Source organism: Heterocephalus glaber, unplaced genomic scaffold, assembly GCF_053883595.1.
Source record: "Heterocephalus glaber isolate CG9 unplaced genomic scaffold, H.glaber_assembly_v1.0 deba00000594, whole genome shotgun sequence".
NCBI lineage: Eukaryota > Metazoa > Chordata > Mammalia > Rodentia > Bathyergidae > Heterocephalus > Heterocephalus glaber.
The window spans coordinates 31246121-31268462 of record NW_028258151.1 but is presented as its reverse complement, the minus strand read 5'-3'; the positions used below and the strand labels follow the sequence as shown (position 1 = coordinate 31268462).

The following is a 22342-nucleotide window of genomic DNA, read 5'->3' as shown; positions in this document are numbered from 1 at the left end:
AAGAACACTCATCCTAGTGAAGGGATAGGAAAGCAACTAAGCCTGAAGTTGGAGTGTCTGGAGGCCCCGCTTGGGCCAAGCGCAGGGCAGGGCAGCCCCTTACCTGGGTCCCCTCCATCCCTCCGTACCCCTCCACCCACAGCCCTGCCACCTGGGCACCAGGGCTTCCTGCTTGGATTCCCCTTCATTGACCCGGCTGCTGTGAGGACAGTGCCCAGTGGGTGCTCGCTCCCGGGGGACACAGCAACCTCTCCAACAGCCATCGAAGCCTCTGCTGGGCTGGGAGCCAGGAGGGCCCCATGGTCCCTGCAGTTCTTCCTCCTCTGCTGACCCTGTGACAAAGGGCAAAGGAGAGGACACGACCTGGCTGCAAGTGAGGGATGGGAACTGAGCTGCCACGGGGAAGGACAGGAGAGCTCGTTAGGGAAATGAGTGTGGGCGTGGCATGGGCGACTCAGGACAACTTAGAGCTTCTAGGTTGCATTAAGCTGCTGATATTTTAATTTAAAGGAAACGCCTTAACTTGGGGTGGGGGGCACCCTCAGCCTATGGGCGCATGGATCAGAATTCTCCATAGCCAGCTGCTCCATGTCAGAACTAGTCTGAAGCAAAAGGTTCCAAGCACTAAGGTCGAGCGAGAGGAAGGCGAGGCAGAGCCTGAGCGGGACACTTTAGGGCCGGAAAGTGAGACAGCCATTGAGCCCCCGAGATGAAAAAGAGTATGAGACACCTGCTCCCCAGAGCAAAGGCAAGAATCACTGGCCCCTGTCCCTGGGATGTGGCCTCCAGTCCACATGCATGCTTTGGGTCCCAGGGAGATGACTGGGGACTGGACAGCATTTACTCCCAAAGGGACCTCATAACTCCAAAGCTGCAGAAATGCTAGGAGATGACTTGGGCACTCAGAAGGCAGGACCAAATTGAACTTGTGTCTTTTATTCACTTTGCAGAACTGAGAATCAAATCCAGGGCCTTCACACTGAGCTACATCTCCACTTCTTATTCTATTTTTAAATTATATGACAAAGTCTCATTAAGTAGCTAAGTTCCCCAGGCTGGGCTCAAACGTGGATCCTGCTGCCTCTGCCTCACAGAATACTGGGATCATAGGTGTGTGCCACTGCACTCAGCTGCCTCTCTCTCTTTTACTCTTGATGTGACAACTCTAAAAGAGAGAGCAAGCCATGGAAGTGGCCAGGAAGTGTTAAAAGATCAGAGCTGAGACTTCTGAATTAGCACTTACATTATATAAAATGGACTTTCTGCTGGGGGTCATGACCATGGTTCTTGGCAGAGAAATCTTCCACCAGAAGGTCCAACAGAACTTTAAATTCGAGAGAGATCTCAAAACAGAAGATGAGCATCGGTGAAGAATGGAAGAAGCACCAAGTTCTCCGTAAGTAACAGTGTGGGGCGTCAGCTCCAGGATGGATGTCTTTACTTTTTCCTGTAGCTGCTCTCTTCATTCATTTACTCTGCCCTGTATCCTGGAAGCTGAGCTTTATGGGCCCATCAGTTGGCTCTCGGCACTCTGGCTTCCACTGGGTCCAGCCATGTAGTTGAGTGTCATGAGACTGAGAAGTAGGAGAACAGAGTTGGGATATTTATTTTTGGGCCCCTTCCCTTCTGGGTCTCCATCCCTCAAGTCTGCTGTTCTTGACAGGGAGCTTGATACCTGAGCAGCTCTCTTCTGTTCTGGCGTCCACCCCTTTCCTTGTGCCTTTGGCCTGGGAATGCTAACAAATCCTCATTATTCTCAGCCCCATCCCTTGCTGGCTTCCCTTAACCCTGCCCACACTGCCTAACCAGCCCCTTCACTAAATGCTCCTCAGTCACCCTATCCGTGAGTGCCATCTGCTTCCTTCAGGGACCCTGACCAGCAAGGTAACCTGAAAATGATAGAAAACTGAAATTGGAACCAGGCTAATGATTGTAAAGTTATCAAGAGACTTGTTTGGAGGAGACATGTGATGTGAATTCTATGTTCATCCAAATAAATTGGTTTTGTTTTAATGGGTTAAGGAGTAGAACTCAGTTTGTTCATTTATTTAAAGAAATTTTAATTGAGTATCTACTTAATGTCATGCACTGTGGTAAGGACTGGCAAGTCAAAGGGGGCAAAACAGGCGTCCAACACTCACAGTGTTTTTAATCTGGTGTGGGATATGAACATGAATCCCATAACCACATACATAAACATGTTGGTAGAAAATGTTATTGGATGGAGGGGCCCAGGGGGCGCTCTTCCCAGGTTCTTGATGTCCCAAACAAAGAATTACACAAGACACACAGAAAGGGCAGTTGAGGGGTGTATTTATTGAAAAAGGAAAAGATGTACACCCTACAGGGGTGAGAGTAGGCTGGTGAAAGGGCTGAGTGGCCCCAGCCACAATGACATAGGGAAAGGAGCTTTTGTATTCAAAACTCCTGGATTGGCTCCCTTCTCATGCAAATAAGGCATTGGGACAGTTGTCCTATCAGAAACTCACTTGTTCTGCTGCCAGATTTAAAGTGCCCTATTGAAAGACTTGCTTGGCTTCATACCAGATGTAAATGAAAGATGAGGAACAGTGTCTTTTGATTGGTTGTGTCCACATGTAAATGAAGGATTGAAAATAGCATCTTCTGATTGGTCCTGTGAACGGCACCAGATTCAAAGGAAGGATTGAAAACTAGCACTTTTTGGGTTGATTGGTCTACAGTATTCAGTCTTAAACCTGACGTCACGTGGGTCCCGTGTTCTGTGCACGATCTCTCATTCTAGAAACTGTCTCACTCAACTTGTCAGCCATGGGTTTTTATCACTTTTGACACATTTTGCCCAGTTAGTCGTCTGGTTTGCCCCAGCCCTCCTACCTCAAAACCATGATAAAATCTTGGCAAGATAAAGCCAAGTTTCTCTGAGAGCATCCACTGAGGGGCTAATAAAAGGTGGAAGATCAGGAAGAGATTCTTGGAGGAGTATTTCTTGGAGGAAGATTCTTGGAGCTTAGCCAGTTGAGGGCAATGGAGGTGGGGAAAGAGTGTGGTCAACAGAAATGCTGAGGCAGAAGGTTTTTACCTGGGTGTCGGGTGAATCTAGCAGAGGCTTCCGCATGTGGAGATTTGGTTGTAAGTGCTATGGGGAGGCATTATTGAGTTTTGAGCAGGAGAGTAGGCTGATTCACTGTTATGAAAGTTGATGGTGGTAGGATGGGGAGCTGTGGTGGGCATGAAAGGAGAAATAGGTGGCATAGCTATGGGAGGTCCTGACCCTCACCTGGCTTACAGTGATGTACTACTTTTCTTGTCTGGGAAATCCAAATCTGACTTTGAGGCAAGTTGCCACCTGGGCTCATGGGCACAGCCATTGGGTGCACTATTCTGTCATCAACATTGCAGTGGATTAAATTATTATTATTATTATTATTATGATTATTATGATTTTGCAGTTATGGGGATCAAACTCAGGGACTTCTCACTGAGTTACATCCCCAGGTCCTCCTTAAAAACATTTTTTTTAAAAAAAATTTTGAGACAGGATTTTGCTAAATTGTCTAGGCCAGGCTTGAACCTGTGATCTGTCTGTCTCAGCCTCCCAGAGTGATTACAGGTACGTACCACCATTCCTGGATCAATTTTCCATTTTTAAAAGAACAGCATCTTAATGATTTCTGTTTCCAAATAGGTCATATTCTGAGTGAGGTCCTGGGAATTAATTCTCCAACATATCTGCTTCTAGCGGACACAATTCAAACCATAACAATTGATAAATGAAACTCAAGTAAAACTTAAGTGCTCCCTGCAAGAGAAACTACCAACACAGCTAAGAGACAACCTACAATGTGGAAAAAAATTTTTTAGCAGCTGTACCTCAGACAAAGGTCTACTATCTAGAATACATAAAGAATTGAAAAAAATCAGATCCCCCAAATTCAAAGACCCAATTCAAAAATGGGCATCTGAAATGAACAGACATTTCTCAGACAAAGAAGTGAAAGCAGCAAATAAATATATGAAAAAATGTTCAACATCACTGGTCATTCGAGAGATGCAGGTGAAAACAACACTGAGATTCCACCTCACCCCAGAAAGAATGGCTGCTATCAAGAAATCAACCAAGGGCCGGGGATTTAGCTCAGTGGTTTCGCTGCCTGCTGTGCAAGCGCAAGGACCTGAGTTAGATCCCCGGTACCAAAAAAAAAAAAAAAAGAAATCAACCAATAACAAATGTTGGCGGGGCTGTAGGGAAAGAGGAAGCCTTCTCCATCGTTGGTGGGAGTGCAGACTGGTGCAACCACTGTGGAAGTCAGTATGGAGATAACTCAAAGAACTAGGACTAGAGGTCCCATTTGACCCAGCTATTCCTCTTCTGGGGCTCTTCCCCAAAGAATTAAAAGAATCATACCACAGCGATATATGTGCACCCGTGTTTATAGAGGCCCAGTTTGTAATAGCTAAAGCTTGGAAACAGCCCAAGTGCCCATCAACTGGAAACTGGATAAAGAAGATGTGGGGTTTTTTAATAAAATGGAGTACTACTCAGCCATAAAGAACGAGAAACTAGAGACATTTATAGCTAAATGGATGCATATTGAGGCCATACTCTTAAGTGAAATAAGACACACATGTGTAAATACCTAATAGTTTCTCTAGTGTGAGAAACTGAGAGTGTAAATATTAAATTAAAATGAATAATTGATAATTTGAAATAGGAAAAGGTCCAAAGGGGTAGGGGAAGTGGGAGGGGAAGGGGAAAGGAAAGAAGGGAAAGGAAAAATTATGAGAAAAGAAAACAAATGGAAATGAAATCTATGTAAATAGGGAAGGGTGGAGGGGGTGAAGGGCACACAGGTAATGGGGAAAAAAATAAGAACCAAGATACATCATGTACAGGTACAAGCACCCAATGATGAATGTAAACGTATTGCATACCTAAAATGTACCAATAAAAGAATTTTAAAAAACAACAACAAAACTTAAGTGCTCCTTCTGTACCAGGCACACTGATAAGTATAGTTTGGTCTTGTGGTAGAACCTTGACATACTAAACATGTAATGCAGGGAAGGGGGCTATGATGAGGATATTTGCCTCTGATGCGTGGCAGTGCGATGCAGACTTAGAGCTAAGTTCCGAGTCAATGAACTAGAGTGTTGGTCAGCTGTACTCTTGAGGGTCAGGGGAAACCTCTGGGAGGGGGTGAGGAGTTGAGTCTCAAGAATGAGAAGACAGGGGCCCAGGTGAGGAGGCAGAAAGGGACACCTGTGGGGTGACTGGTGTTTGTGTGTGTTAATGTACACAATCTTTTGTATTGCCTCAGCCTCACTAAGCAAAGAGGAATCATCTTGGGCCACATATAAAATATATAATAGAGTTAATGTACATAAGTAAAAACACTTCTTCTAGTTTTTAATGATTATCTTAAATTATTTTATGGAATAAAGCAAGCCCAAGTTTAATAATTAATGAAAAAAATGTCTGCTTAACAACAGATTCCAGTCTTCATAGGTATACACGTGTAAGGAGGTTGAAATACTCCTAATGGGAATCACTGAGTTTTCCTTGCCAAGTTGCACAGAACGTCTAAAGTGCACAAGTTTTGAATCCACTGAGTGTGTGTGGCGGGCACAGAAGGCAGAGTTAGCATTGTGCCCTCCCCTTCACAGCCTTCTGTTGTCACCTACACATTCTGTGCTGGAGCACTGTGCAATCAGGTCATGAAAAAGTATCACTTAAAAATCACACAGTAATGTTAAAAATTTGTGATCTCGTGGAGCCATGTTACCAGCTGTTAGGGTACATGGGGCCTATGGACTGCAGGCTAGGCCCACCTGAGGGACCTTCAGGATCAGTGGAAGGAGATGAGCTTAGAGAAACCAGACCGTGAAGCGCCTTGTGTCTAGGACAAGGAATGTGAACTTTATCCTGAAGACCTTCGAGGTGAGAGAGGAGGGGATTTAAGGGGGATTTAAGGAAGAGGGTGACATGACAAGATTTGTTGTGTATATGGAGGATGGATTGAGGGAATTGTGAAGGGAGTCAGTGAGACTGGTTATTGGGCATATGCAGAAGAGAGAGAGAGAGGGTGGGAGAGAGACAGGGAGAGAGAAAGAGAGAGAAAGAGGGCTGGACCAGAAGAGTAGGGGTAAAGAGGAGAGAAACCATTTGGTCCTTTCAGTCACAATGGTCTTTAATCCAAAAGGCAGGAACCCAATATGGAGATTCTACCTAGCACTGGAAAAAAAACATATATATATATTCCAACTGAAATATATATATATATATTTATATATTCCAACTGAAATATATATATATATGTATTTATATATATCCCAACTGAACATTCAGGGCTTGGATAAATAACTTCAGGATGGATATGAATGTATTTGGCTCACTATGAAATGGAGTCCAAAGTCCATTTATTTCCTGATTCCTGTTAATTCCCACTCAACCCATACCCGGGGATTTGGATTAGGTCAGAGTCAGTAGTAAGCCCCCAAAAGTCAGGTATTTCTCTTTTGTCAGCATGCAGTCACTCCACTAAATGACCATAATTCCCTTTGGAGAAAATCACAAGGAAGATTTACAGTACAAACTTGCAATATCCTATGCTGGAGAGTACAGTTTCACCCGGCTTAGTTTTGGGAATTCAGGGAAAACTTAACGGCCTTCTGATGTCCTCAGACTATTTCTCAGATCTCTAGAGCTCTAGAATTTTTTTGCAGACCAGTGGACCTTAATGCAGTTCCCCATATACTTTAGTTCCTGGTAACCATGATCAAAGACACCACATGCCAATCCATTCTGACTACCACCCAGGCCATGCTGTCTTCTCTGTTCACTTTATTTGTGGTCACCGAGTGTTACTCGGCCATGCTGGGATCTCATTATCTTCGTTAAAACCCAGGAACACATTTCAGCAGCAGTATTTTCTATCATCATCTCCAGTAAACATACCATCCTGCAACTATGTGCTTTTGAAAGGGACTGATCCCCTCCCTTCCCCTCCCATCCATTCTTTTCCTTTTCACCCTGGCCTCTGCATTTTGAATCATGAATTTTAAACCCTGAGCTTATTACTGTATTACTTTAAACTCTCCTGCTAGACACAGCCAACCTTCTTCAAAGTCTGCATAGTCTTCATGGGATGGGCCCCATGTAGGAGCCAGATGGGCACATCTGTGAGGAAGGTTGGGTTGGGTTGGAGGGGATTCTATGGGCTGGTATATAATGTAGAGGAATGGAGGTGGGTGGAGGTATCAATGGATGACCTGGTTCCATAAGGAGGATGTGCTAGCAGAAGGGCTGGAAGTAGTATGGGAAGCCATGAAATACCCCAATTCTCACCTTCTGCATAGGGGCAAAGGGTAACCTCCATTAGTGAGCTTTGTAAACTGTTGACCTCACCAAGGAGTTAAGCAAAGAACACTTGCCAAACACAGGGTCAGCACTCAGTAAATGTCGCTTTGATTATTATTACAGGGGTTAGGGAAAGTCACTTTATCTGCAATCGGCCAGGATTGATGACGAATCCTCTCCTCTTCCCTCTTCTCTTCTCTTTCTCTTTCCCCTACCTTCCCACTGCCCCCTTCTCTGTCTTTTGGTAACAGTTTCATCAAGATATAATTCACATACCATACCACATAATTCATCCATTTAAATTGTACAGTTCCGTGGTTTTGAGGATATTCATGTAATTGCGCAGCCATCACTACAATCAATTATAGAACATGTTCATCACCTCAAAAACAAAACAACATCCTCCCATATCCTCTAGCCATTACCTCAACCCCCATTACCCCTGGCCCTAGGAAACCACTAATCTACCTTCTGCCTCTATATGTCTGCCTATTTTGGACATTTCATATAAATGGAATTAGATCACATGATAAGAAAATTTCTTTCTTACACTGCTTTTTATTTTAACTGCAATAAGACTTCAACACAGAGGAATGAGGCACTAACGGCAGGCCCTCAGGCACTAGTAATGGGCTGTGAGTGTGAGTGTGTTTCAGTGTGTATTGGGGAGGGAGGGCAAGAACTGGAGACTCAGATCTTACTTCCTCTCTGTATAATGCTGTCTTGCTTGTTTTTCCTCTTATAATGTGCTTAGAAGGAAAAATGTCAAAAGCCAATCAGCAACAGAATCCAGGAGGCAGCCAGTGAGTCGCAGTAGTGACTGAGGCCCTGCTGAGCATCGAACAAAGCATGGCTGGGGAATCTCTGGTCTTGGGGCTCCTCTCTGAGGGGTGGCTATGTGGAGTGCATGCATGGAGGCTGCAGGGAGAGACCGAACAGTGCTGATCTGGAGGTGACAGGTGGGCTGCAGAGGGGACACGTGACAGTGGAGGTTGTCATTACTAAGGCACAGGATCAGTGGAAGGGATAGAGGACCACACAGAGGACTCCACAGGGAGGTCATCCAGGGGCCCCCCACCTGTCCTCTTTAGAGTCACCGTGACTTCTGGAGAGAGGGGCAGGATGCACGAGTGTGTCTCAAGCTGCTGGTGGCACCAAGCAGGCTCCTGAGGTGGCCTTAGGTGGCACTCACCAGCCAGCGCCTGGGTAAGAGTCCATGGCCCACCAAGCATAGCTTCTCCTACTCCAATTCTCTTCTAAGACTTTTAAATCAAAGAGAAGGAATCAATGTGCTGCCCCCAGGGTTCCACCACCTCACTACCACCTGCTCATCCCCCTGCTCAGTAACGAGAGTGGGTCTCAGAATCGGGGCAGCCACTTTATCTTCTCAGAGTTTCACCACACTGTTTGGTTGATGAGTGTATTTTGTGACATAAAATACACAATAGTGATGCCAAGTTTCTATTTCACGTTTGTCTTTAGAGCTTAGTAAGTGACACTGTGTAGAGAAAAATCGTAGTTAAATCAGAGTAGGTGGGATATAGCTACAGATCAAGAGGGTGATGGGGGGACATGAAGCAACCAAAGGCAGGTAAAACTGGAACTAGATGAGTCTCACGATCAATTTCAGGTCTGGCGCTTTGTGGCTCAGAACATGAGCAATGCCATCGAGGTCAGTCATCAGGGCCTCTGGCTTTGGGGTGTCAGACCTGACACTAGGACAATAGCTCTCCCAGCACCTGGACTGCAGCTCTCACCAGACACAGAACTGGATATTTGTCTTCTCCTTATGTCCCCAGGGCCCATCACCCAGCATGCAGAAGTCCTTGGTGCTTATTTACCAAGTTCATGAATGAATGAACGAACGAGTGAGCAGCGGTCTTCAGGTACGGTGCACTGAGTAATGACCCTGAATGCTCATTTGTTCAGTGTAACACTTACCAAGCCGCTGCAATGGCCAAGACACCTTGCCCTTAGCTTCCTTGTCAGGGTGTTATTTCAGTCAATAATCCAACTCAGTGAGCATGGCAACAGTCAGGATGCCGCCATGGGGGGCATAATGTGATCTCTACTCTGCGGTGAGGATGCTGGATCCTGCCTCTGACACTGCTTCCCCAAGTGCAAGGGGTTTTAATAACATTCAACTTGCAAGACGGTCCGGAGTCACCAGGGTCACCTCAGGATGCTGTTGAATGGACGGGAGAGCCAGAGTGAGTGAACGAGTGATGGGATTGGCACTGCCATCCTGGCTGGGGCAGGGCATAGCTGGGCTCCCCTCCCATAGCTGAGGACCAGCCAGTTGGCTGAACGCGCAGGGTGTGGAAGACAGACCCTGAGCACCAGGCTTTGTTTAACCAAGCAGAAATGGAGCAAACTGGGAGAAAACCACAGAGCTAGAGAAATCCTCTGCCCCAGTGGACCCTCAGGCTTGTGGCTGGGCTGGTGGCCCTCGGGCAGGTGACCGAGGGATGCACTGACTGCTCCTTAGACTGCTGCACTTCCCGCCACTCCTTCCCTTCCCCTTCCCCCTCTGGCATGTGGGCAGTGTGATGTTGGCATGGTGACCAGCCAGCCTCTCCCCCTCCTCTGCCTCCTGAGGTGACAAAGAGGCCCTGAGGAGTAGAATGGGGCCCTGCCGGCTCCACCAGCTCAAGAATGGTAGGGAGAGCTGGGTCCAGGAGCTGAGGGGCCTGGTGCTGGGGAACAATGGAGCTGTTGCCCTGGCAACCAAGCAAGGCCTCTCCCTGGGCCTCAAGGCTGAGTCTGGGAAGGGGTGTCCTAGGAAAGGAGGACAGGACGGGAACAGAGGGGGCTGTGCTGTTCTTACAGCTGTCTGTGCCCCAAGTAGAGTGGCAGAGGGCCCCTTGTGGCCCATTCTCCAGAGGCACTGAGGTCCTGCAGTGTCTGAGGAGGCGCTGCCTCCCACGGCTGGCTTAGAGGCAGGGGCTGAGCGCACAAGAGCTGTGAGCTTGGTGGTGTCCTGAAAACTTGGCGATGTGCGTGGATGCCAGGGTGCCGGTGGGGCGTGGGGTGGGGAACAGGACTGCATTCTCTGCCCTGGGAGGCCCCGGGGGGTCGGAAAGCCTGCAGCTTCTGGGGCGAGACAGTTGTCACTTCAGACCTGGGTTCCATGGCTCCCACTGTGAGGCCCAGGGAAAGCCCCTTTATCCTCAGGTGTGGCAGGAGTGATGGCAGCCACTGCATGGCTGCACTGAGTAAAGACACCAGACCAAGGGGCACAGAGGGGCTGCCAGTGCACTTCCTCTTCTTTGCCCCCCCCCCCACCTGCCCGGTCTACTTCCTCTTCCCAAAAGGGAACTGTGGTTGGCAACCTGGGAGTGTCTCCGTGGCGCTACACACAGTGCTCAGACACCCCACAACACAAACGCACTCCCGCCCAAAGGCCCCCTGTTGCTCATCAACTAATCTATGCGGGCCCCAGGAAGGCAAAGATGGGGTGCTTTGAGAGGGGGTGGACACAGGTGTCTTTCGCCCGTTTGCATTTTCTCATTTCCCCTTTGAGCTTGGGTTGCTTTTTCCATACAGAAGACAGAAGGTTAGGAGGGGACGAAGTAGACCTTGATAAAGGCCTGTGAAGAGCTCAGAAGCACTGGGGTGGACACCCCTGGCCCCCAGGGTTGCCTTAGGCCTCTGTCCCCTGTCCCTGCCCGCACACAGGCTGCGGTAGGAGCTGCTCAGCGGGTGAGCCAGCTGAGCTCTGCGCCCGCCCGCCTGCCTCGCCCACCTCCACACAGCACCCAGGGCCGCGAGCGGAGCGCTAGCAATCCGGGAGCCCGCGTGGGTGTTGGGGAGATGAAGGCGGAGACACCCGCACCGCCAGACTCCGTGTCCTTGCTCCCTCTTGTGGTCGCGAGGCCGCATAGCCAGCCGCTTTCCCACCCCTGGGCTTTTGGCAGCTGCCTAGAGTGAAGGGGTTGGTGGGGGAAGGGACCTCCGGTGCAGAAAGGAGAGGCGCTCAGGACTTCGAGAGGGCCTGGCCTGGTCCCTGGGCTCCCAAAGTAAAGATCATTCCAAGCCTGGGCCCCGAGTCTGACTGGAGTCCCAGGCTCTGTCCTGCTTCTTCCCCAGCGAGAACCTTGCTGAGATGGCACCGCTGTCCTCAGAGGGACTGGGAGGACCCGGCCCACGGATCTGGTCCACAAAGGTCACCGCGAGTTCACTTACACTTCCGGAGAACTCCGAGGTCCCACCCATCGTGGTTCGGGTGGGCAGGCACCAAGGAACTAGAAACGCCATGCTTGTTGCTCTAGGGCTTCAGTTTGGTGTGAGGGTGCCTTCCACACAGAGATCCTTAGCGCCCCCAGATCATATGCAAATTACGAGCTCATGAGCCTTTTTCTGGAGAGAGTCAGTGCTTTCATGGGGTTCTCAAAGGATGCAAAAGACTAAGAACCTCAGATACAGCAACTGAGGCCAGAGCGGCCTCGCCAGTGGTGTACAGGCCCCATTCCCAGCGCTCGCCTCAGGAGGGGTGGACTGCTCACAAGACGTCGTCTTTGCTTCCTTCTGCGGCTCCTCTGAGGTGTCTTCAGGGACAACTTTAAAACTGTGAAAAAGTCTGGGGCTTGTCTCTTCTTAACCACATTTCATTTTTGTCCCCAGGGTGACCCAGCTTGATCACCCACCTTAGTCACTGGCTTTGGATCCAAATGACTGTTAGCTGTTTCCAAAAATTCCATCCACCCTAACAAGGCAAAGATTTATCACCCTCCAGAGACTCAAACAAATGCGCCAGCATTGCTGCAGGAGTTCCAGAAACTCGCTTGAGAACTTAGAGCTGGGAAAGAGCTGATGAAAGTACAGTCTTCTGGGGTAAAGTTAGCCACGTAACTTTACAACTAGGAATTGTAAATGTAGCGCTCGAGCAATACTGAGAAGGGGAAGTCAAAGCTCAAAAAATGTGCAGAGGAAATCAGAGAATGGAGAGGGCACCGTGGACAGATATGTGCCGTGCTACCACACTCGAGATGTTTAGAGACATCTACTGAGACCTGGATGAATCAGACAAGCGCTCCTGGGGTGACAGAGGAAACCGATACACCAGCACCCAGCTGTAGGACCCATGGGGTCTGCTGCCACAGAGGGATCTTCGAGGCCTTAAGTTCACTGAGGAAGTGACACTCCAAAAGTCCACCCAGAGTGGCACTACATTCACCCAAAAAGTTTCAAGTCCTTCTAGAGTGAACAGAGAGCAGGGAGCAAAAATCCTATTCATTTGGCCTACGGAAGGCAAAACTTGAAGAATGTGAGTGGTAGGTTTTGTTTCGTGTTTTTTTCAGTACTGGGGACTGAACCCAGGGCTTTCACACCCAGCTACACCCAGAGCCCCTTTTTATTTTAAGACCGGGTCTCACTAAGTTGCTAAGTAGCCTAGGCTGGGCTTGAACTTCTGATCTTCCTGCCTCAGCCTCCCAGAGTGCTGGTTTATAGGTGTGAAGCACCAGGCCAGGCTTATAGATCCCGATTCTTCCTTCCTTCCGGTAGCTATGCCTGTTGCCATTGAGTCTGCTCTGAGAACAAATAGGAATTTTCTGCCTCCCAGGCAACAGGTTATTAACAGACATGTGACACAGCAGGGTCTTTAAAAAGTGGTCACTTGATTCAGTTTGAATGATTTTCTAGGGGCCTTCCTATTACCGTGGGAAGAATATTCTGGGCTAGCTTGCTGGTCCCAGGAAGAGAAGGAGAGCTATGTGGAGCAGAGTGACAACAATAAGGGGCCAAGCCCAGCCCACCTGGCCTAGGGAAGGGGTCCACACCAAAGCCCTGATCATTGTTCAAGCCCAGCCTTGATCAGCCTACTCCTTAAGAGGTAAGATATGATAATAAATGACTGTTGTTTTAAGGTAGTGAGATTTAGATGTGTGCGTTATACCATGACAGCTGATACAAAGGTCTCTTTATCAGAGATTTCATCACATTTGCCCCCTTCCCGCTATCTGAAAGGCCAGGCATTGCTCATCATTCATCATTCATCAGGAATTTCATTCATCATTCAGTGAGGCATATCTTCCACCTTCCTTACTTAAGGCACTAGGGCAAGTGAATATTTGTAAGAAGTTTGGAGCCCAGTGCAGGAAATTCTATATCAACATAAAAAAGACAGAATATGATAAAAAATGTTGCAAAAAAATCAAGCTATTACTTCCAAGAAATTGGGAGGAGGTCATTAGGAATGAGCTGTGGATCTTGGAGGAAAGCTAGAATTTTAATAGACAGTGGACATTTCCCACAAAGGATGTTGAGAGCCAAGCCGTGGGACTGGGCCTTGCTCCTCAGGAAGGGCACTGTCGAACTGCCTGGTCAAACAGCTTCTTACCTTCCAAATTCTCCTTCCAAAGGAAAAAAAAATGCAGATTATGTCACAAGCCTCAGAGAAAATGCTCCGTCAGTCATTCAACAAAGCTTTGCTGAACTCTGCCAGGTACCGGCAACTCCAGATGGCTAGAACCCTTCTTTGACATCCGTGAGCCTTGGTGAACAAGGAGACATTTTCCAGGCAGACACGGGGTAAAGAATAGGGTGAGAGTTCACTGCTGCTTTCTGGGTTTCCAGGCTTGGCCATGGTTTTCTCCTTACTTTTTTGGCTCTCATTCCACGATCTCCTCAGCCCCGCGCTTCCGCTCCCCCTAGACGTGGACGACCTCTCAATCTGTCTCCTCAGAGCTTTGTGCCACTTCCACGGCCTCCACACATCACCGCCTGGGAGCCCCATGGCCCCTCACAGCGGGACTCCTCACCCTTAACCCGGAGCCTGAATGCTCCTAGGAGATTCTTTTTTCAGCGGATGGCTCCAACTTCTACCCAGTCACTCAAGCCAAAAATATGGCTTTTCCTTCTCCTTTACCCCTCAGCCAATGGATTAAAGTCCTCATGACTGGCCTTCCTTCCTTCTTCCTTCCTTCTTCCTTCCTTCCTTCCTTCCTTCCTTCCTTCCTCCCTCCCTCTCTCCTTCCCTTCCTTTTTCTCTCTCTCTTCCTCCCTCCCTCTCCCTTCCTTCCTCTTTCTCTCATTCCCTATCTCTCTTTCATTGAGATAAACTATATATAACCTAGAATTTACTATCTTAACCATTGATAAGCATACAGCCCTGTGACATTAAGAGTTTTTACATTGTTGTGCATCCATCACCACCCTCTACCACTACCCATCTTCAGAACACGGCCGGCTGTTGGAGGACACTGGGTTATTTTCACCTTTTGGCTGTGGTGAATAATGCTGTCATGAGCATGGGTGTACACATACTTATCTGCAGCCCAGCTTTCAATTCTTTTGGAAACTTAATTCTCGAAGTGGAATTGCTGAATCAAATGGGAATTCTATGTTTAGTTGTTTGAGGGCCTGCCGTACTGATTTCCACAGCAGCTGTGCCATTAGCGGCGCACAAGGGCCCCAGTTTCTCAACATCCTTGCCAGCACTTGCTTTGTGTGTTTGTTGTTGCTGTTTCATAATAGATATCCTAATGGGTGTGAAGTGGTGTCTCATTGTGCTTTTGACTCATATTTCTCTAGATTTTTTTTATATTGAACATTTTGTGTGTGTGCTTATTTACCATTTGAATGTTATGCTTAGAGAAATTATCTTTTCAATTCCTTTGCCCATTTTTTAATTAGTTGGACTTTTTAAAATTTTTGCAATGTTTGGGATTGAACACAGGGTCTCACCCATGGTAGGAAAGTGGTCTACTATTGGACTACATCCCCGGCACTAAGCAGGATGTGTTTTGTTGTTGAGTTTTATGAGTTTTAAAAAAATATTCTGGATATTACTCCCTTATCAGATATATGACTTGAAGATCTTTTCTTTCATTCTGTGGATTGCGTTTTCACTCTTTGATGGGATTTTTTTATGTACGCATTTCAATTTTGGTGAAGTTTGACTTGTCTTCTTTCACTAGTTACCTGGACTCAAATCAGATATACTCATTCCACGCCATTGTCTGTTTATTCCACAACACTTATGGAGCTCCTACCATGACCCAGGCACTGTTCCAGGGGAAGGAGGTGCATTTGTGAAAAAGACAGGGTCTTAGCCCTCAAGAAGCTTCTATTTGGTCAATACATGCAGCCAACAAACAGATACCTGTGATCAGGATGGTGGTTTTAAAACACGTCTGGTATGTTTTCTGCTGTGGCTTGGATACTGAGCGGCCCACAAAGGTCCATAAGAAAAGGCCAGTCAGCCCCCAGGGTGACACTGATGGGCGCTGTTGGAACATTTGGGAGGTGGGACCCAGTGAGAGGTCCTTAAGCCACTGAGCACAAGGCAGGTTACTGCCACCTCTTGCCAGTTGAGGACTTCTGGAGAGGATTGTTGTGGAAGGAGCAGGCGTGGCCCTGCCTGCTCTCTGTCTGCTCTGGTCTGAGATGTGAGCATTTGCCCCTGCCATGCTGTGCCCCCACCGACCCTTACCAGAGGCCATACATTCTCCGTTCTCTGGCATTCTCCTTTCTCTGTTCCATTTTGGACTTTGAACCTCCTATATTGTGAACTAAATAAACCTTTTTTAAAAAGGTAGCGGCCTCAGGTATTTTGTTACAGTGATGCAAATCCTTCCAACACACTGTCCCTCACAGTCATTTTCCTTTTCTCCCCCGCGCCCTCTTCTGCAGTATTCCACCGTGAAGGCCAGGCTGTGAAGCTTCTGCCGTAGGGAAGGAGTGGGACAAACTGGCTTAGTGGAAAAGTCATTGACAAGGGAAGGGAAGTGTGCTATCAGAAGGGTTCTTTACAGACTGAAAGAGGAACAGAGAGCAGTTGAGGTACGAAGAAGAGGCCAGGATTCCAGACACGGTGATGGCAAAGTACCCAGTTGTGTCAGCAGCAGAAGCAGTGTCCTTCCTGGGGAAGCCCAAGCCCACCTTCCTAAAGAGAAGGCAGACAAAAGGCTGCACTGGGAAATTCCCCTCTAGCTCCTTTCCCCTCTCCAGGGCCACTCCCAACCACTGTGATGTGCAAGGCTTGCCCTGTGCCCAAAGGCCAGCTAGAAAGACAGGAGAAGGGAAAGGGAAGAAACTTTAATTAGTGAATGCTTCTATTAAAGCGACCCTTGGAACTGGACAGTGATGAAATAATATTTACATTGACCTGAAAAGATGCCTATTCTATTGACCCAAGTACCCTGAACTGGGAGAACTGGGAGGGCCTGGAGAACAGAGTTGAATTCAGTTCCAGTTGTAATCAGAAAGAAAGTTGGTTTTTCCCTTTTGTGCCTCTGAGTTGAAAGGTCTGACTTTCTCCTCCACTGTGAAGACAGTGAAGATCATCACTGCTAGTGGTTTGTGGCAGATTTAGCGAGGAGCTGGCTGGGGTGCTATTACGGTTGGGGTCTAGATGTCCCCTCAAAGCTTCATGTGGTCATAGGGCTTTTCAGATGTGGCTGGATCTAGAGTGTGTGATGCTGGGATTAAGGGCGTGTGATTACTAAACCAGTGCACTGATTGGTTTGGCACGGCCCTAGTCCTGGGGGTCTGGATAAGATAAAAGGGGTAGAAAGACGCTGTTGAGGTTCCCTTGTTGCTTTTGCTACCGTGTGGGCGCCATGAACTGTTTCTCCTCTGCGACATCCCTCTGCCGGGTGCCTTGGAGCCAGCCGATTAAGGACTGAAACTTCTACAAACTGTGAGCTAAATAAATCTTTCCCCTTTAACTTTGAGTGTTGGGTATTTTGTCTCAGCAACAAGAGAAAAGTAACAAACACAGGTGCTGTGGAGCCTGAGGAAGGACTGAGGAAACCTATTCCAAATCACCTCACCGCCAGGGATGGTTCCTCACAGAGATGATACTTGGGAGAGCCTTGAAGGATGAGAAATCGCCAGAGAGGAGCCAGTGTGAGAACTCAAGACAGGTGCCCTGTGAACAGAATGGCTTTAAATGTTTGAGCAGCAAAATTCCAGAGTGAATAATGGATGAAGCACGGCCCCTCAAGGTGATTACAACCTCCGCTGCTTTATATTCTTCAATGATTGCTCATGCGGTGCCAAATGGAGTGTAAATTTTTCAGCCCGAGCCCAGGACCTGTCTAACCTGGCTTCCCTGGTCTCGCTTTCAGCATGGTGCCACACACACTGCCCCCCTGCACCACACACACCTGGATGGGCCTCCTCTGGTCTCTCTCCAGCTTTTCCTTCTGCCTGGGACACCAGGCCCTTCTTCTCTCCTGACCTAATTCTCTCCTGGGGTTGAACCCCCAAGGGCTGCCCTCTCCTCTGAGAAGCTCTGCTTTCCCAGGTTTTGGGGACCCCTACTTTGTGCCACCCACAGTTCTTTCAGTGCTTCATGACTCTTCCCTCTGCTGTGATTGCCTGCTTGTCTTTCTCCCCGGGTGGCTGCATGATTTTGGGGTTTGCATACCCCAGATTTACCTGGTAGGTACTTGTATCTGTGCTGACATCTCCCAAGCCTTTCCTGCATCCCAGACTCACATATCCACCTGCCAAATGGCTGCACCTTAGACCCATGAATCTACCTGCCAACTAGAACCCACTCATTTGGCCACAGGTGTGCCTCAGAACCACCTGGCGCAGGTTCATCACCCTGGATAGACCGTGGTGGGCTTCACTTAGTGGTGTCAGATTGCCAGGTTGAAATCTGCCGTGGTGGGATTATTTGTACCCCAGGACTTGGCAAACACTACAAATCAGGGGCTCTCTTTGTTACTGGATGGAGGGTCCTGTGGGGCTTTTTTTCAGGTTGTTGGTGTCCTAAAGAATTGGATAAAAGGGAAAGGCAGGGAAAGGTACATTTATTGAAGGCAGAAAAGAAATGTGCTCTACAGAGTGAGAACTGGCCAGTGAAAAGGCTCCCAGCAGCCCTGAGGATAGGGAAAGGGGTGTTTTGTATCCAAAACTCCCAGGTTATCTGCCTTGCATGCAAAGCAGGCACTGGGAAAATCATCCTATCAAATGCTTACTTGGCCTTATGCCACTTATAAACTGTCCTCTCAAAAAACTGGTTTGGCTTCTTGTTACATATAATGAAGGATCAGAAACTGTCTTTTGACTGGTTGTGTCCACATGCTAGCGAAGACTTGAAAAGAGCATCTTTTGATCCATCCTATGAACAGCACTAGAGTCAAGCGAAAGGCTGAAAACAGCAAGTTTATGATTGGTCCAGAACAGCACTTTTCTGATTGGCTCTGTGCACTGTGATAATGGCGACACTGTATTGGGAGTGTCCCTCCCCGGGTCATGTCCCTCCCCCTGTTGCCATGTCTTAGCCTCTTCACTGGAGAGCCAGTTGGTACACACTTCCCAGTACGCCACCTGCAGGGCTACAGGGTTTATTAACACCCAGAGTTCCTGATTCAGTAAGGCCTGAGCATGTGCATTTCTGTCAAGTACTTGGGGCCACAGGTGGAGAAGCAAGGAGCTACAGGCACCTCCCAATTATGTCCAAACTCAGCCATCATCTTCCTCTCAAACCCACTCCCTTTATTGTGTTTGTGTTCCTGGCAATGGCAGCAGCACCCAGCCACTCTCTTAGGGTGGAAACGGGGGGCTGGCCAGAAGTCTTCATCTCCCTCAGGCCAAGTGGCTGAGATCCTAGGTCCTGGTGACTCTCCCCCGTCAGCCCAGCTGTGATCTTTCATCTTCATCCCCAGGCCTGGCTCTACCTGCTTCCTCTCCTGTCAGCATTCCTGCCCCTGCCTCCCTGGCGGGACCAGACCCTCTGGTCCATTCTCCACACCCCTGCTAGGTGGTCTCGTGAAATGTGAATCCAGTCATGCTATCCCCAGCTTGAAGATGTCAGCGGCTCCCCATTCACTGTCGCCCATCTGTCAGCACTCAGCCCAGCCAATACCTTCCTCCTGCTAGAACCACTCCTACTCCTCTCCCACCGCAGTCCCTGCTGGTGTCTCACAGGGGCTCTGAACACCCTCCCTGGCCCCATCGCAGGGCTGGTCACCCTTCCAGGCCTGCCTCTCCCACTGCACTCAGACTCACAAGGGAGGAAGTGGGTTTGCTGCTTTTTAAAAACCTCTTTTCTTCTGTGTTTACTGCTGTGCCTGGCACCAGAGGGCCCTGGCCTTGCCTTGGGTTATCCTAGACGAAGGCTCTGAGGATTTGTACCAGCCACTTTGTGGGAAGTGCCTGAAGGAACCCAGAAGGGGAAGGAGAGTGAGAGAAGGAAGAGGAGAGCTGATGAGGGGTGTCCTGTCAGCCAGGTGTCCTGTCAGCCAGGTGTCCTCCTGGTGGGGGGGGGGGGCGGGAACCAGCAAGGCTCAATCTCCCATGGAACTCTGGGACTACAGAACACCCCTCAGAAGGATCGCACTCAAGGGCTGTCTATCTGGTCATACCTCACGTGCTGGGGCATTAGCTCTCCAGCACTGCCTGCCCATGTGAAGACAAGCGTGCCGCCACAGCCATTCGTGTCCCCATTCGTGTGGTCAGCAGCCTTGGCACGTAGCTGTGGATGCTGAGGGTGGTGGGTAGCCACTGGTGGCCCTGGCAAGGTGCTCACTGCTTGATGAGTAGGCATGAAGGGAAGGGCATCGAGGCAGAGGCACTGAGGCTGGGGGAGCTCATGTGGGATCTGCTGCTGGTCCTCGTCACCTCCATGTGCTCTCTTAGCCGAAGAACCAGGGTCAGCTTGTTTCACACTCAGTTTCATCTGGAGCCCCGATTCCTGGATTTGTCCAGCTCTGAGGAGTGAGTGTTATTGTTAAGAAGGACCCCAGAGACAGGGGTCCTCTGGGACCCCATATGTCAGAGCCTTTGTGACTGGCCCTTCTCTAGGGTGACTTCCACTGAGGACTGTTTGGTGTCTGGGTGGTGGAGCATTTGGGGTGGGTAGAGTTCACTTTCTAGGATCTACCCATTTCACCTCTGCACCGTCTGATACAGCAGCCACTGTGCCTGTTGAGCGCTTGGAATGTGAGGAGCTCAGGAGCTGAGTTTTAAATTATATTCCATTTAAATGAATTTAAGAGTAGATAGCAATGGGCAGAGTAGTTAGTGGGGGCTGCAGGTCAGTGCAGGTTTGGGGGCCCTGACCACTTCTCCATCCTCTGCGGCCAGCAGCTGTGAGCGTCAGGGTGCCTGAAGACACAACCATCTGGAATGTTATTCCTTCAGTTGCCTTTTGGTGCTCAGCTCCTCAGCCTGTGTCCCGCTGCCCCCTGCAGGATTTGAAGAGCAACGGGCAGGAGCTGAGTTGCTCTCTTACCTGGCAGCAGCTGAGCCTCCTAAGCCTCCTACCCCGCAGTGGCCTCTCTCCATGGAAGCCGCTCTCTGCACTGGTTGCAGAGAATGACTTGCGCAAATGACTCCGGACTCATCCTCAGGACTCTTGGAGGGCGCAGAGGAGAAGCCACAGGCTCCTGCCAGCCATTTCTGTGAAGTCAGCATGGGCTAAGGGTGGCCCTCCCCTTGCGGGGGGCATCACCCAATCTGCACAGCCCGAGGAGAACAGAAAGGTGGAGGAGGCTGACTTCTCTACCTGACTGCCTGAACGGGAGCCTCGCTCTTTGCCTGTCCTCAGCACTCCTGATTCTCAGGCTTTCAGACTTGGATTTGAATCTACACCATTGGCTCTGCGGCTCTGTGGCTTTTGAACTGGCCACTGGCTTTCTGGGTTACCAGCTTGCAGACAGCTGATCATGGGATTTCTAACTCTCCATAATCACATGAGCCAATTTCTTATAAACACACACACACACACACACACACACACACACACACGAGGGTGATCAAAAGATACTGTGAATGTCTAAATTAAAAGAAAAACATTTGTTATGGTAAAAGACACATTGCCAAGAATGATGGGATAAGTGTTTCCAAGAGGAGGAATATTTTAATTTCAACATTCACCGTATTTTATGATTCAATTTCTGTCCAATAAAACATGACGGTGTGGTCTCATCCACCTTATTCATCAGATCTGGCACTGTGTGACTTTCTGGCCCTTCCCCAAAGTCAAATGGACATGAGAGATAAATGCTTTAAAGCAATTTAGGAGGTGGAGGCAACCATAATGGCACAACTAGAGACACTCACAAAAGAAGACTTTCAGAACTGCTTCAGAGAGTGAAAAAAAATGTGGGGATAAGTGAGTTCAAAGTAAGCAGGAGTATTTGAGAGGGATTAGTGGCAAGGTGCCCTGTAATACATTTTAAAATACAGCAGTTCTTTAGCCCCGTGACATATAGCAACCGGCTGGTGTACGTTTTGGAGTTGAATTTGGGGGTTATTAGGGGCCGTCCGTGCTGCTGCCGCTGCTCCCTCCACCCTTGATCTTGTGCGATGTCAGGTTTTGATAATGTAAACATGGATTTCTCCCAGACAAGTTACAGCATCGATGACCAGTCCCAACAATCCTATGACTGATTATGGAGGAAGTGGAGGACCCTATAACAGTATGCTGGCTCTGCCTGCTCACAGCAAGGCCGATTTGTCCCTCCAGACATGATGCAGCCACCGCAGCCATACACTGGGCAAACTTTCCAGGCAGCTCAGGCGTATACTCCAGCTACACCTCAACCATTCTATGGAAACAGCTTTGAGGATGAGCCACCTTTAGTAGAAGGCTGGCAAAAGCCAGTTTGGCTATGTATATGGGATCAGTGCAATTGGATGTCTAGAAATGTTTTGTTTATTAAACTTAATGAGTATGACAGGTGTTTCACTTGGTTGTGTGGCAAGTGTCCTTGGATATTGTCTTCTTCCCATGATCCTACTTTGCAGCTTTGCGGTGATATTTTCTTTACAAGGAATGTTAGGAATCATTTTTACTGCTGGAATTATTGGATGGTGTAGTTTTTCTGCTTCCAAGATTTTTATTTCTGCATTAGCCATGGAAAGACAGCAACTTTTAGTAGCATATCCTTGTGCTTTGTTATATGGAGTCTTTGCCCTCATTTCTGTCTTTTGAATGGAGTTTATCTGGAACGTGGACATCAGTGGGCCAAATACACAAAGAGGACCTTGAACTCTTAAATCGGACCAGTGAACTGCTACAGTGCAACTCGCATGCAAATT

The 22342-nt window shown here is 48.5% G+C and overlaps 1 pseudogene; it reads left to right on the top strand.

The window, feature by feature from the left end:
• Window positions 1-21590: 21590 nt before the first annotated feature.
• Window positions 21591-22342, top strand: LOC110350598 (protein YIPF5 pseudogene; annotated as a pseudogene).